Source organism: Lynx rufus, unplaced genomic scaffold (genome assembly GCF_022079265.1).
Source record: "Lynx rufus isolate CCGP_SWC_20201006 ecotype Redwood Valley unplaced genomic scaffold, mLynRuf1.p SCAF_5, whole genome shotgun sequence".
Classification (NCBI taxonomy): Eukaryota; Metazoa; Chordata; class Mammalia; order Carnivora; family Felidae; genus Lynx; species Lynx rufus.
Genome location: NW_025814867.1, coordinates 37,379,088 through 37,395,579, shown reverse-complemented (window position 1 = coordinate 37,395,579; position 16,492 = coordinate 37,379,088). Strand labels below are relative to the sequence as shown.

Genomic DNA, 16,492 nt, shown 5'->3' with positions numbered 1-16,492 from the left:
ACAAAATGTATGGGTATTTGGGAGTGTGGGCCGCAATTTTCTCTTTAGCTTCTAAGTGACATGGTGACCTGGCCTGGTGTGGATCTTGCTTGCCCGGATATTGAAGAACTCACGTCCCCAGTGGTCCCTAACCCATTGTCTGAATAATTAATTTCAGGGTGCCCCACACATGCCTCAGAGTTATTCCTCCCCACCCCCCTCCTCGCTGCTCCCCAGGGGTGAGCCAGCAAAGGCCTGGGGACCCAGATGTTACCACCTTAGTTCCCCCTTTTCCAAGACAGATGGGGTTTTCCTGCTTCGAGCCTGGGGGATGGGGTTGGATGGAAAAGTCAAGATTCCGACCCAAGCCCGAGGTAAAGGAAGGGGAAAAGGGCGTGTCTATAAATTTTAGGCCTCAGGCCTGCAGCCCGTCCCGCAGGCGGCCGGGGAACTGAGTGTTGGTGTCAGCGCGGGGCGCCCACTGGGAAGCTCCTGTGAGCACCCAAGGCTGGGACTGGGTTGCTTGAGGTCCCGCCCCTTCACCTAGCGGCCCCCTCCCCTCTTTGGGAAGCCTGGGGGCGGGGTTTGTTTACTCCTTGCACGCACCGCCGACCTGGCCAATCCGTAGGGACCGGCGCCTTACGTCACATATCCGGGAGCCAATCGGCACCCACCGTGCTGCTCCGCCGCCAAAGCTTGCGCGGGGGAAGCGGGGCAGTGGCAGGGTTGGGTGAGGGCGGACGAAGCAGCCTGTGATCTAGGCTGCAGCAACCACTGCTGCTCGGCACGCGGCCGCGCTCTGACCCTTCCTTTTTGGGCAGGCTTGTAGGCGCAAGCACGGTCGGCGTCCCACGGCCTCGAACTCCAGGGCCTCCCCTGGGCAGGCCGCGGATCGCCCACCCCTGCCCCGAGTGTGTATCCGCCGGGACCCAGCCGCCGCCTAACGCGGGCGGCACAGGAGCGGCGGCGCCGAAGCCGCGCCCCAGGCTCGGAAGAACAACCCTGAGAGGCCGCCTCGTCCTCTGCAGCCGAGCGGCGGTAAGGTCCAGGGCGAGGGCGCGGGGCCGCGTGCCGAGGGCCTCTGGACCCGGCCCGGCGTGTTCCTGGGCAGGTTTCCCTCCCTTCGCCTCGGGGCCCCCTCGTTACCGCGAGTTCCATCTGTTTATTCCCACGCGTTCTCCCAGGCCTGGCCGAGTAACCCCTGACTGTCTGGGGGGAGTCGGAAACCGGCGAGCCCCCCTCCCCCGCCCCATACACACACAGCAGATTGGGAGGAGGCAACGTCCCCGTGTCATGCCTCGTGGAAGAGAGGAAGGGCTGCTTTCTACTTTCTCGGTCTCTGCAGGTCTTCAGGGCAGAACGATGGCTTCTAAGTCTGGTTTTCTGACTTTTCAGCCTTTCATGAGTCACACGCCTCCATCTGTTTCTACCAGGTGTATTTCAGAGTTCTAAAGCTTTGAACTTGAAAGAACCTCCTATCCCGCAGAAGGGAACTTTTCTTTAAAGTAGAGGATCGCTTTTGGGGCCCAGACTCCTTTGAGAAATTCCAGAGAGCCAAATCCTCTCCACAGAAAAGTATAAAGGTTTTGTAGGATCTCTCAGAGAGACGGTTCAGCTAAGTGGATGAGCGCTCAGTCACTGGTACCAGCTTGTGTTATCTTGCATTGTGTGGTCTCAGCTTCTTCATCTGTAAAATAGTAGTCATTGCCTATTACGGGTGTTTTGAGGAGTAAATGGACTAATCTGTGGAATGCATTTGGAACGGCGCACCACATATTAAGTGCCCTGCATGAGTTAGGCATTTTTATAATGGCCTTCCATGAATGCCCGTTCAGAAAAGTGCCCCGCGTTGTTTCTCTTTTTCTGTTGAAACAGTTAACAGGCTCATCCCTTTCCATATTTACTGCTGAAGCTCCCTTTGAGCCTTTGATACGTTTCTCTTCCTCATTCAGTCTCCTAGGGCTAAGGCTCCCTGTCCCACTTATTTGCTCTCTTTTTAGTAAGTTAGTTAGCTCATTCTCTTCCTTCCCCTTTCTCCCCTAAATCTTAGTTTTGTGTCTTTTCATTTGACTTCTATAGCCTAATTTTTTCTGGGCCACTCTCCTTTTCTCTTAATGGTCTGAAATTATCTTCACCTAATAAATATAGTTACAGTTATTCATCTGTCCTCTGTACAGTGTAATCATGACCCAGTCTGTGTTCAAAGTTAAATGTAAAAGGAACTTAGTTGATCTGACATCCCATGTTGCTTTTCCATTTCCTTGGTTAGCCTATAATTTAGCTAAAGCTTTATCACTGTCCTGTTACTGTAATAAATCTTTAATAGTAGTGTCCATTCTCAAGTAGCACCAGGAGAAAAAAATCAAATGCCTAGACCCACCCTATGTACTGGCTCTGGATGCTTTTGTTATTTCTTGGAACATCTTGTGCCTGGAACTAGAGTCTAGTCTACTGGCAGACATGGTGTCTGTAGCACTGTTTTGGCGGTAGAGTTGCAGCGATGTGGCACCTGTATTTAATAAAGGCCAAACACTTATTAAACTTACTTTTGGGTTCTCGTTATTTCTAGTTGTTTAAGAGGGAAAACAGAATTTTCAAGTGTGTAATGCTTCATATTACCATTCTGTGATCATGTAACTTTCTCCCAACTCTTTTAAATATGTAGTCCAACTGGCACCTTCAAGTTTTTCCCTGGCAGCCAAAAATCTTAACTGAGTTATGTGCTCTCAATACAGCTTGAAATTGGATGTACAGATGTTTATCCTTAATGTGAGAAGCATTTGTGGATGAAAATTATACACTAAAAGATACCCTAAAGGATTCAAAGATTGTTTTTTATAATTAGGAATTGAAATGTGAATGCACATTTTCTTTTTTTTTTTTTTCCCCTTAAACATGATAGGAAGACTGGCTTTGTTTTCTGGCTGTTGATAATTTATGTTTTGTAAAAAATGGATGACTTATTTATATTTACATTGCAAAACAGTATATTTAAAGCCCTTTTTAGATATTTGAAAGTTTTTGGAACACAGTGAGGAAACAAGCTAAGCAAAAATCAAATTCATGGCAAAGGTAGTAAATTAGAACCTAAATATTCTGACTTCTAGTTTATTGTTTCTTTGTCTGTCAATCTTAACAGTTAACCCAGAACAAAGGATAGAAAGGGAGAGTTTAAAATGAAATTTTAAAAGCAGAGGGGGGAAATTGCTAATTTGGGCCTTAAATATTATATAGAGAGTAGTACATTAGCATCTTTTTTTTTAATCTTTAAACTTAGGTATTTTTTTTAAAAGGTTAAATTATAAGCCATATATGTATGAATTTACTCACAGTCAAGTTTATATTGTCACTTGGCAAATTTGATTTCACTTTTTTTCTGACCTTGTCATCATAGTTTAAACTCTTATTGCAATGTGCATTATGATGGATCTCAGAAGAAACTAGAAAGCATAGAGTTGAGAGTTTTTTAGATTATAGAATTGTAAGTTGTAATGAATTTTAAAGGTTATTAAATATACTTGCCTTTTCTTGAATCCTTTCCATTTTGATCTGGGATATATTACTCTAGGGGTGGGGATTTAAAAGTAGATTTGTGAACTCTTGTAATTTTATGCAAAATTATATGTACTTGTGTATTTTTCTGGAGAGAAGATTCATAGTTATCTAGTTTCTGAGGCAAAAGTATTTGTACAACTCCAGTTTTTATAATATGATTTCCTTTGCTGAATCAGAAATTACATTCTCACTGGTTCTAGTTCTCTCTTCCATTAGTGGGTTTTCAAATATTTGAAGATACTTATTATAGTCCCATTAATTCTTTTCTTCTCTAGACAAAATATTCTGTCCTTAACCTCTTCTAATCATTTTGTTGGTTTGATTTGAGTCTTCTCACAATACTGATGCCTTATTTGTGGATTTGTTTGAGTTCGTCCGTATTCTTGTTAAAAGTGTGATACTCCTAGATACTAACCTGTAGAGAAGACTGTACGTTACCTCTCTGATTTTAAATCATATACTTTAAGATTAAGAGTAGATTTGTTTCTTTGACAACCATATTGCACTGTTAATTCAAAATAATGTCCTGGCGAAGACAGACTCTGGAGCTAGCCTGCTTGGGTTTAAATCCTAGCTCTACAGTTTATCAGCTGGTTGACCTTGAGTAAATTATGTAAACATTTTTTAGGCCACAGTTTTCTCATCTGTAAAATGGGATTTATAACAGTGCCTATCTCATAGGATTGTTACAAGGAATGAATGAAAGATATATAAAATATTTAGAACGGTCCCTGACATTTAAATGCTGCATACATTACCCATTATTACTGATTTTGTAGTCAACTAAAATTCTTGAGTTGTTTTGTTTATGTTCTTCCAATTCTTTAATAGAGTGTTTTTTTGGTAGGGCTTTATATTTATCCATATTAAACTTTATCTTGTCAGACTGGTTATATTCTGTTGACTTAAAAAATAACTGATTTGGGGGCACCTGGGCGGCTCAATCTGTTAAGTGTCTGACTCTTGATCTCACTGTTTCTGAGATCAAACCTTGCATTGGGCTCTGCACAGACAGTATGGAGGCTGCTTGGGATTCTCTCTTTCTGCTCTTCCCTTGCTTGTGCGTGCATGTGCACTCTCTTGCATGCTCTCTCTCTCTCTTTCTCTCTCTCTCAAAAATAAATAAATAAAGTTAAATTTTTTTTAAAAAACTGATTTGGTCATATGATATGTGTGGGCTTATTTATTTATCAATAGATTTGGTAAACTGTAAGTGTGATAATGCTGACATTGCCTTCCTGCAGATCTTATTAAAATGTTGAGTAGGCAGGGCCAAGAACAGAGCTCTTGCTCTGCTAGTGACCTCTCTTAAGGGTGATAAAAAAACTAATTAATTCTTTGGTTCAGGTTGTTCAGACAGTTAGAAATCCAGCTAATTTAACATTATTCACCTCAGATATTTCCAAGTTTTCACAAGGAATATATAAGAAACTTTAATAATTGCCTTCCTAAAACCCAAATAATTTTATATACTTTATTAAAAAAAAATCCTATCAGTTCAGTAACTGTCAGGAAAAGAGCACTAATCTGTCATTATTTGTCCGTAACCACTATACTGGTTTCCAGTAGTGTATGTTGGCTACTATCTTTTTCTGTGTTCAAACTTCTCTTGGTAATGATTCTAGAATCTTGTCTAGAGTTACATTTAACTTCAATGATCAATAGTTGGCAGGGTCACCTTTCTCCTTTTTTGAAGAGCAGTACTACATATCCTGTCTTTAGTCTTATGGTAACCTCTCCTGCTTTCCATAGTTTCTGAACAGTTGCCAGCAGCTGTGTGGAAATTTCATCTGGAGCAATATACCTTATTGAAAGTTTACTTGGAGCAGTTAGGAACTCTCTCTAATCTTCTCATTCATATTGAGCTTTGGTTTTCATTAACTCATTGATTAAATTTATTAAATGCCCCTTTTACACAGAATACCAGTGTTTGTTTCACCCCATCCAATCTGAGAGAATGTTTCTTAATAGAGATGGCTGAAGCAAAGGAATAATCCACATCCATTTCTCTCTGTTACTACTGTTGTTATCATAGCCTGGGCCTTCTTCTCTGGACAGCAGCAGTAGCTTCCTATTGACCTTCTTTATTCTAATCTTTTTTTTGTTTCTAATGCTTAAGCATTATAGCCCTTGACATCCTTATTTTTAAAAATGCATGGATCTCAGGGTGCCTGGGTGGCTCAGTCAGTTAAGCACCCAACTTCGGCTCAGATCATGATCTTAGTGGTTCGTGAGTTTGAGCCCCACATCGGGCCCTGTGCTGACAGCTCAGGGCCTGGAGCCTGCTTCCCATTCTGTCTCCCTCCCTCTCTGCCCCTCCCTGACTTGTGCTCAGTCTCTTTCTCAAAAGTAAACAAACATTAAAAAAAAGTAATAAAACAAAATGCATGGATGTCAGAGGCGCCTGGGTAGCTCGGTCAGTTAAGCGTCGGACTTCAGCTCAGGTCATGATCTCACAGTTCGTGGGTTCGTGCCCTACGTTGGGCTCTGTGCTGACAGCTCAGAGCCTGGAGCCTGCTTGGGATTGTGTGTCTCCCTCTCTCTTCCCCTCCCCCACTGGTGCTGTCTCTCTCTCTCTCTCTTTCTTTCTCTCTCAAGATAAATAAACATTTGAAAAAAATTAAATGCATGGATCTCTTTAAAGTCTTTTCTTCTTCATTGGAATAATTCAGTTTCTGACTTTGAGTAATTCCCAACTTCCTTAGCTTGTTCTGTTTATTGTCCTTTTAAATTCAACCCCCCTCCACCTTTTTAACTTTTCTTATTCTTAGGGATGATATGAACCATCAGGCAGATAGGCATGGAGAGATGGTGGCTCTCCACCGGCTGGTCTCTGTGTGAGTCACTTAGTAGACAGATAATGGAGTGATTACTATGTTATGGACACTGTAGGCACTGAGTTGACAAAGGAACATGATACAAACTCAGCCCTTCAAGAATTCTAAATGCAGGGAAAGATAGAATAAAGTATTTGAAGAACCAGAAATCTTTTTTTTTTTAATACTCATAAGCATAATAAGTTTTTAACAGACTCCATTTTACTTTAAAAAGAGCCAAGTATGTTGTTACTTAAGGATGAGTTTGTTAAAGTGGCCATTCAATTCTAGTTGAGTTAAATCAGATTGTAAAATGGCAAACCTATAAATGTGGGAAAATAGTATGTATTTCAGAACTGCCAAAATAAAATATTTAATCAAAACTAGAAGGAGAAGGGGAATGGGGGATGGGCAAAAGGGGGTGAAGGTGAGTGGGAGGTACAGGTATATGAGTAAGCATAGGCAATATGGTCAGTGGAACTATAATTATGGTGACAGATGGTAGTTTTACTTGTGGTGAGAACAGCATAACATATAGAGATGTTGAGTCACTATGTTATCTACCTGAAACTAATGTAACCTTGTGTGTCAACTATACTTCAATAAAAAGGTAAGAAAATAAAAATAAATAAATAAAAGCAGAAAAGTGGTTATATAAACCTATTCCTACTTCTCAGAGGCTCCATCCTCTGAAGTACACAATGACAGACCCCCCTCAAAAAAAAAAAAAAAGACAACCAAAAAACTGGTAGCACTAACTTCTCTTATAGTCCACTTCAGAGTGGACACTTAAAAAATCAATTTATTAAGTTTTTCTTCACAGCATCCTTGAAATTGTGGTGGTAGTATAAAACTAAGTTTACAAAAGAAGGATTTATTAATGCTATTCAAAGGAAAGAAAGGTGATGATAAGCAGTTGGTGTAATAACATATACAAGTAACAAATGATGGTCAATAAAGTGATTTCTAGGTTAATAAGTGTTTGAAAAACCTGTCAGGTAGGTAATTCTGCACTAATTGATACATTTTTAGCTATAAAATCTATACAAGTAGAAAAATTTTGTAAGCCTAATGATTGATTATGTATTTTTAAGTTGAATAAATCAGTGTTTGTAGGTAACAGAATAATAGAAAAACAGGTAATTTGTGCAGGCATTCCAAGAAACATAAACTGAAACTCTGTGTGAAAAGTTCCATCATTAAGTATGAAAAGCAATAAAATTTTTACTGATACTAACATTCTGCCTGAAATTTTGCTTTTAAGTTCATATTGTCCCAGATATACTGTATCATGGTTGTTGTAAACATAGCTACTATTCTCTCTTCCCAAATCAAATTATTTTCTTTTATTGTTATTGTATCTTTTACTGTTATTGCTATTCTCGAGGTAATCTGGAATATCAGATACTACAACTCTGAGAAAGATCTCAGAGTTATGTAGGTTAGTTGAAGTTATGCTCTAGGGAAAGAGTTCAAAAACAATTGAGTTTCTTCTCTTGACACAAGTGACAAAAAATAAGAATAAATTTCAAGAAACTGAAATGCTAAGTAAAATCATGTGAAATAATGTTAAGGAAATGAATTTTTAGAAAGGGATCTCTACATGCAAAACACTTCTTCCTTATAACAAGGAGATTCCAAGAGAGATGTGAGAGAGATCATAGTAAGTAAAGAAAATAAGAGATTCTGTTAATATAAGCAGCTCATTGAGAAAAATTAAATCTTGTTTACAAGGCCATTCCTCATAATCTGAAAAATATAAAAGACCATGATATATTTTTTTAGGATTAAGTAAGAAGATAAAGATCCATAATCTGGGTACTTTGTGTTCATTATGAATTCCTAATGGCTTACTTTACCCAATACCTACTATGTGATAAGGATCTCATTTAAACTTCCCCCAAAGTGTATGAGATAGATTTTATTGTCTTTCATTTTACAGATAAGGACACAGGTTGCTTTACTGGGATCAGAAAAGCAGTAATGGCAGAGCTGGGGCTGAAACATGAATCTGTAGGACTGTAATGCTAGCTGCTTCACTGTATTGCCTTGCTAACATACTGTTTTACGCCTGTAACATTCAAGAGCCCAGAATCTTTTTTTTTTTAATTTTTTTATATGTTTTTATTTATTTTTGAGACAGAGAGAGACAGAACATGAGTGGGGGAGGGGCAGAGAGAGAGGGAGACACAGAATCTAAAGCAGGCTCCAGGCTCTGAACTGTCAGCACAGAGCCCGATATAGGGCTCAAACTCACAAGCTGTGAGATCATGACCTGAGCTGAAGACGGTGGCTCAACCGACTGAGCCACCCAGGCGCCCCGAGCCCAGAATCTTTATAGCTTCTTAGTTGGGCCTTTCCAGTATAGTTTCTGTTTTTTCTAGAGTGTTATGAATTCATCCACATATAAGTGAGTGACTTCAAAATTAGCTATTGTTTTTGATTATCCTTTTACTGTGTCACTCTTTTACTATATATTTTTTTCTTTTACTATGTTTTATTTTATTTTTTTGTAGTTTTATTTTTTATTTTTTAAAATTTACATCCAAATTAGTTAGCATATAGTGCAACAATGATTTCAGGAGTAGATTCCTTAGTGCCCCTTACCCATTTAGCCCATCCCCCCTCCCACAACCCCTCTGGTAACCCTCAGTTTGTCCTCCATATTTATGAGTCTCTTCTGTTTTGTCCCCCTCCCTGTTTTTATGTTATTTTTGTTTCCCTTCCCTTATGGTCATCTGTTTTGTATCTTAAAGTCCTCATATGAGTGAAGTCGTATGATTTTTGTCTTTCTCTGACTGGCTAATTTCACTTAGCATAAAAACTTCCAGTTCCATCCACGTAGTTGCAAATGGCAAGATTTCATTCTTTTTGATTGCCTAGTAATACTCCATGGTATATATATACCACATATATACATATATATATATATGGTATATATATATGTATATATATACCACATCTTCTTTCTCCATTCATCCATCGATGGACATTTGGGCTCTTTCCATACTTTGGCTATTGTCGATAGTGCTGCTATAAACATGGGGGTGCATGTGTCCCTTCGAAACAGCACACCTGTATCCCGTGGATAAATGCCTAGTAGTGCAATTGCTGGGTTGTAGGGTAGTTCTAGTTTTAGTTTTTTGAGGAACCTCCATACTGTTTTCCAGAGTGGCTGCACCACCTTGCATTCCCACCAACAATGCAAAAGAGATCCTCTTTCTCTGCATCCTCGCCAACATCTGTTGTTGCCTGAGTTGTTAATGTTAGCCATTCTGATACCTGTAAGGTGGTATCCCACTGTGGTTTTGATTTGTATTTCCCTGATGATGAGTGATGTGGAGCATTTTTTTCATGTGTCGGTTGGCCATTTGGATGTCTTCTTTGGAGAAGTGTCTATTCCTGTCTTTTGTCCATTTCTTCACTGGATCATTTGTTTTTTGGGTGTTGAGTTTGATAAGTTCTTTATAGATTTTGGGTACTAACCCTTTATCTGACATGTTGTTTGCGAATATCTTCTCCCATTCTGTCAGTTGCCTTTTAGTTTTGCTGATTGTTTCCTTCACTGTGCAGAAGCTTTTTATTTTGATGAGGTCCCAGTAGTTCATTTTTGCTTTTGTTTCCCTTGCCTCCGGAGACGTGCTGAGTAAGAAGTTGCTGTGGCCAAGATCAAAGAGGTTTTTGCCTGCTTTCTCCTTGAGGATTTTAATGACTTCCTGTCTTACATTGAGGTCTTTCATCCACTTTGAGTTTATTTTTGTTTTGTTTTTTTTTTTTTAATTTTTTTTTCAACGTTTATTTATTTTTGGGACAGAGAGAGAAAGAGCATGAATGGGGGAGGGGCAGAGAGAGAGGGAGACACAGAATCGGAAACAGGCTCCAGGCTCTGAGCCATCAGCCCAGAGCCCGACGCGGGGCTCGAACTCCCGGACCGCGAGATCGTGACCTGGCTGAAGTCGGACGCTTAACCGACTGCGCCACCCAGGCGCCCCTGAGTTTATTTTTGTAAGAAAGTGGTCCAGGTTCATTCTTCTGCATGTCGCTGTCCAGTTTTCCCAGCACCACTTGCTGAAGAGACTGTCTTTATTCCATTGGATATTGTTTCCTGCTCTGTCAAAGATTAGTTGGCCATACATTTGTGGGTCCATTTCTGGGTTCTCTATTCTGTTCCGTTGATCTGAGTGTCTGTTCTTGTGTCAGTACCCAACTGTCTTGATGATTACAGCTTTGTAGTATAGCTTGAAGTCTGGGATTATGATGCCTTCTGCTTTGGTTTTCTTTTTCAAGATTGCTTTGGCTATTCGGGGTCTTTTACTATATTTTAAGAAAGAGACGTTTTGTTTCTCTTTACGTGTAATGTTTATGACAGGTATTTTAAATTCAGCCGTATTTCAGTTAATTGGTTAAATCATGATTATGAGCTATGGGAATCTATTATACTGTCTTGTTTGCTGTGAATAAAAATAAGTACATACTTCTGGGGCGCCTGGGTGGCTTAGTTGGTTAAGCCTTCGACTTCAGTTCAGGTTATGATCTTACAGTTTGTGGGTTCGAGCCCCACGTCAGGCTCTGTGCTGACAGCTTGGAGCCTGGAGCCTGCTTCAGGTTCTGTGTCTCCCTCTCTCTCTGCCCCTCCCCTCACACTCTGTCTCTCTCTCAAAAAAATAAATAAACATTTAAAAAATTAAAAAAAAAATTACACACTTAGATAAGACATGAACCTAACTTATTTTAATATAAAAATTTTTCTTTTATTGTGAGTTCTATATTGTATCACCTGTCCTTTTGAATTATTCAAAAATTAAATTATGTAGTCTAAAAGATAAAATGGGTATAATGAAACGATGCAAAATCTTGAACTTGTGATGAAAGAAGAGAAAAAGGCTAAAAGTGTTTTCAGAAAGTAAGAAGAATAAAAATATAATAGCAAATAATAGTGACAGTGTTCATTGTTAGTCACAGAACAGGAGCACCATGTAGTTTATAATCACAGATGTGGTGGCTAATTCATTTTGTGTCTGGTAAATTGAATATGCAACAAGAAAATAAATGTATTCGAAAATAAGAATGATAGTACGTATCCTTTCATCAAAGTAGAAAATATAGCACAAAAAGATTTTTTTCTTTTCGACTTTAGGCATATATCGAAGCCTTCTGACAAACTGCTGAATGGAGCTCAGATTGGCTGTCTTATCTACTGTCTTAGTATGAGAAGTCTCTGACTTATTAATACTTATTCCTGTTTCTGTAAAATTCACTCCAGAGTTTCATCCTGGAAAGAAACAGTTTGATTCAGATTGGCTTTGAGTGAAAATAGACAGCTATTACATTAATTTAACTTACTTTTATGTAAAACTTTTCCTCATTATTTTTTATCATCTTAATTACCTCAAGGGATTCTAGAATAATTTTCAGCCTACCATGTAATTATTTACTAGGGTTGCTATAACAATAGGCAGAATATGAAGCAGTTTTTCATGTTGTGCTAAAGCTGTTTCAATGAATTTTATGCAGTTAAATAGTTACATCTATTTCAATTAACCAGTCTGTGGTTGGTAATATTTGTATGTCCAGTATTGGAAGTTTCTATAGTTTACATTTTCTGGTGCTTACTGTGTGTGAATATTATGTGTTTGATAGTCCTCATTAAGACACTGCCTATTTTATTTACTGTTAGTGTTTTTTTTTTTTTAAGTTTATTTATTGAGAGAGAGAGAAAGAGAGAGCGAGCAAGTGCATGAGAGGGACAGAGAGAATCCCAAGCAGGCTCCAGACTGTCAGTGCAGAGCCCAGTGTGGGGCTCAAACTCACAAATTGTGAGATCATGACCTGATCCAAAACCAAGAGTTGGACCCTTAACCAACGGAGCCACCAAGGCGCCCCTCCCCCCGCTCCACTGTTAGTTTTAAGAGTGTGTTCTAGGAGATCTGGTGGCTAAGGGTGAGGAAATAAAGTCAGCCAACTGTGCTTTCTGGATTCTTCTGGGCTTAGGGTCTCAGGTTTACTTTTTGACTTCTTACATTAATATTTAACTGTTACCAATTTTAAAGTTTTCTAAAAGAAAGGCTTTCTTCATATTTTTAGTCCCATTCTCTAGAGTTAAAATCATGTTTTTAAAAAACTATTCTTTTAATTGAAAGGTGGTTGATTTTTAAAAGTCCGCCATTTTTCACTAACTAAGCAACAGCTGCGTAACCAGCACCCTAGATTCAGAAACAGACTATTATTGGCACCCTAGTATCCCTTTGCACTCATGAACCCCTCAGCCCCCAGGGAACTATCCTAACCTCTAACAGCATGGATTGGTAAAACTACCTTTAACCACATCTACATTTAGTTCTTTTGATGGTTATCACTCTTAATGGTGTAATTACTGCTGTGTTTCTTTAAAAAAAAAAACTTTTTATTTTGAACTAATTTTAGACTTACAGGAAAGTTGTAAAAGTTGTATAGAGAGTTTGATTGTATCCCTCAGCCCATTTCCCCTAATGTTAACATTTTATGTAATTATAGTATAATTATTAAGAGCAAGAAACTAACATTGGTACAATATTGTTAGCTAAACTACAGACCATATTTGAATTTCATCACTTTTTTTTTCACTAACATTTTCTGGTCCAGGGTCCTATCCAGGTTCCCACATTGCATTTAGTTGTTATTTCTATTTCTCTATTCTCCAGTAATCTTCAGTTTTTCTTTGTTGCATGACTCTGACATGATGTGTCATTCTTTCATAGAGCATCATTTCAAGGGGTTCATGTCAATGTGTTTTATCATTAGTGATGTTTACCTTGGCCACTTGGTTAAATCGATGGATACCTGTTTCATTTTTTACGTCTAGTTCTCTAATCCTTTGGAGTTTATTCTTGTGTATGGAGTGAGATATGGCTCTAATTTTCTTTTCCAAAATGACTACCTAGCACTCTTTATTTAAAAATTCATCTTTTTGGGGTGCCTGGGTGGCTCAGTCGGTTAAGCATCCAACTTCAGCTCAGGTCATGATCTCACAGTCTGTGAGTTCAAGCCCTGCGTCGGGCTCTGTGCTGACAGCTCAGATCCTGGAGCCTGCCTCGGATTCTGTGTCTCCCTCTCTCTCTGCCCCTAACCCACTCGCATTCTGTCTCTGTCTCTCTCAAAAATAAATAAACATTAAAAGAAAATTTTAAAAATTCATCTTTTTAACTGGTACAGAAAAACATTTGAGGGAATCCAACAGTCTTTCATAATAAAAACATTCAACAAACTAAGAACAGAAGAGAGCGCCTCAACAAAATAAAGGCCATATAGGGAAAGCCCACAGCTAATATCAACACTTAGTGGTGATCGACTAAAAGCTTTTCTTCTAAGTTCAGGAATAAGACAGGGATGTCTGCATTTACTCCTTCGATTTAATATAGTATTGGAATTCCTAGCTAGAGCAATTTAGCAAGAAAAAGAAATGAAAGGCATCTAAATTGTGAAAAAGAAGCAAAATTATCTCTGTTTATAGACAGTAAGATCTTATATGTAGAAAATCCTAAAGATTTTCCAGACAAAAACCTGTTAGAACTGATAAATTCAGCAGAGTTACAGGATAAAAAGACAACACACAAAAATCAGTTGCATTTCTGTACACTAACACAGTGAACAATTCTAAAAGGAAATTAACAAGATTCCATTTAAGATAGCATGAAAAAGAATGAAATATTTAGGCATAAACTTAACCAGAGAGGCAAAACATAGTATGCTGAAAACTACAAAACATTGCCGAAAGAAGTTAAAGAAGACACAAATAGATGGACAACCTGTGTTCGTGGTTGGAAGACTTAACATTGTTAAAATACACAAAGTGAGATGTAGATTCAATGCAATCCTTATCAAAATCCCAATGATGTTTTTTATGGAAACAGAAAAATCCATCCTAAAATTCATATAGAATCTCTAGGGACCCTGAATAGCCAAAAGAATTTTGAAAGAAAACAAGGCTTGGAGGTCTCACACTTCTCAATTTCAATACTTATTATAAAGCTTCAGTAATCAAACAATATGGTACTAGCATAAGGACAGCCATGTAAATCAGTGGAATACAATAAAAAGCCCAGAGTAAACCCTTGTATGTATAGGCAAATGATTTTCAACAAGGGTACTAAGACCCTTGGCAGCCTTTTCAACAAATGATTTTGGGGAAACTGGATTTCTACTTGAAAAAGCATGAGCTTGGACCTTACTTGATATCATATACAAAAATTATCCCCAAATGAATCAAAGACCTAAATTTAAGGGCTAAAACTACAAAACTCTTCGAAGAAAAAATAGGGAAGACACTTCATGACATTGGATTTGGCAAAGTTTTCTTGGATCTGATACCAAAGCACAAGTACCAAAAATAAAAATAGGTAAATTGGACTGCATCAGAATTTAAAACTTATAAAAGACACCAACAACAGAGTGAAAAGACAACCTGTGGAATGGGAGAAAATATTTATAAGTCACATATCTCTTAAGGGGTTAGTATCTAGACTCTATAAAGAACTCCTACCAAAAAACAAACAACCTGATTTAACAATGGATAAAGGACTTCAATAGACATTTCTCCAAAGAAGATATGCAAATGGCCAACAAGCATATGAAAAGATGCTCAACATTATTAATTATTAGGGAAATGAAAATGACAATCACAATGAGATACCACTTCACATTTTTTAGGAAGGCATCTATCAAAAAAAAAAAGAAAAGAAAAAGAGAAAATAACAAGTGTTGGTGAGGATGTGGAAAAATTGGAACCCTTGTACACTGTTGTTGATGGGAACATAAAATGGAATAGCTACCATGGAAAATAGTATGGAAGTTCCTCAGAAAATTAAAAATGGAATTACCGTATGCTTTAGCAATTCACTTCTGGATATATACTCGAAAGAACTGAAAGCAGAGTCTTGAGATATTTGTGCACCCATGTTTACAAAGGGTAGAAGCAACCCATGTGTCCATTAACAGATGAATTTGGGTAAGCAAAGTGTGGCATATACATAAAATGAAATATTATTCAGACTTAAGGAAAAAAGTTCTGCCACATGCTATAACGTGGATGAACCCTGAGGCCAGTACGCTCAGTGAAATAAGCCAATTCTAGAACAGACAAATACTGTATGATTCTACTTATATTCTACTTAGAGTAGTCAGAATATAGAGACAGTAGAATGATGGTTGTCAGGGGCTGGGGAGAAAGGAGTATGTGTGGAGTTATTGTTTAATGGTTATAGGGTTTCAGTTTTTCGAGACGAAAAGAGTTCTGGATATTGGTTACATGCAGTGTGAATGTACTCGATGTGCTGGACTCCGTACTAAAAAATGGTTAAGATAGTAAATTTTAGGGGTGCCTGGCTAGCTCAGTTGGTAGAGCATGCAATTCTTGATCTCGGGGTCATGAGTTCAAGCCCCATGTCAGGCTTAAATAAAACAACTTAAAGTAAAACAACCCTTCCCCCAAAAAGGTAAATTTTATTTTGTGTGTATTTTACCACAGTTTCAAAAGTCACCTGAAGAAAAAAAGTCCACCTTTACTCAGTGATTGGAGCTGCCACTTTTGTCATATACTAAATTTTCATGTATATTTGGGTCTAATTCTGGACTTTCTATCCTGTTTCAGTGATCTGCTAGTGAATTCATGCATCTGTACCACAGATTATATTTAATTATAGAGGCTATACATAGTATTTTTAATGTCTGGTAAGGCTGTTTTCTCTTCGTAGTTTTTCATTACTTTCTTGGTTATTCTTGTATGTTTGTTTTTTCATCAACTTTATTTTGTTTTGTTTTGTTTTGTTTTGATTAAGTAGGCTCCACAGCCAATGTGGGGCTTGAACTCAAGACCCTGAGATCTAAGAGTGGCATGCTGTACAGCCTGAGCGAGCCAGGTACCCACCCCCCCATATCAACTTGTCTAACCTCATAAAATGGCTCGTTAGTATTTTGACAGGGATTATATTATATGTATAAATGAAGTTGGGGAGAATTTATATCTTTATAAGGTTCAGTTATCTTAACCAAGAACAGGATGGGACTTCCCATTGTTTATGTCTTCTTATTTTAGGAGTTTTAAAAAATTTCCTTAAATAGGTTTTTTTTTTTTTTAAAAAAAGCTTTATTGAGGGGTGCCTGGGTGG

General features: G+C 38.3%; 1 protein-coding gene across 3 annotated transcripts in view; it reads left to right on the top strand.

Moving 5' to 3' along the window:
- Positions 1-870: 870 nt before the first annotated feature.
- The window catches only part of TFDP2 (transcription factor Dp-2), a 175,802-nt gene continuing 160,180 nt past the window's right edge, over positions 871-16,492 (top strand). Inside the window, exon 1 of one of the 3 annotated variants that reach the window (XM_047099201.1) lies at positions 871-1,017. The gene's annotated coding sequence lies outside the window, so the exon portion shown is untranslated. The remainder of the gene's footprint in view (positions 1,018-16,492) is intronic. The other 2 variants (XM_047099199.1, XM_047099198.1) reach the window with 2 other exon arrangements.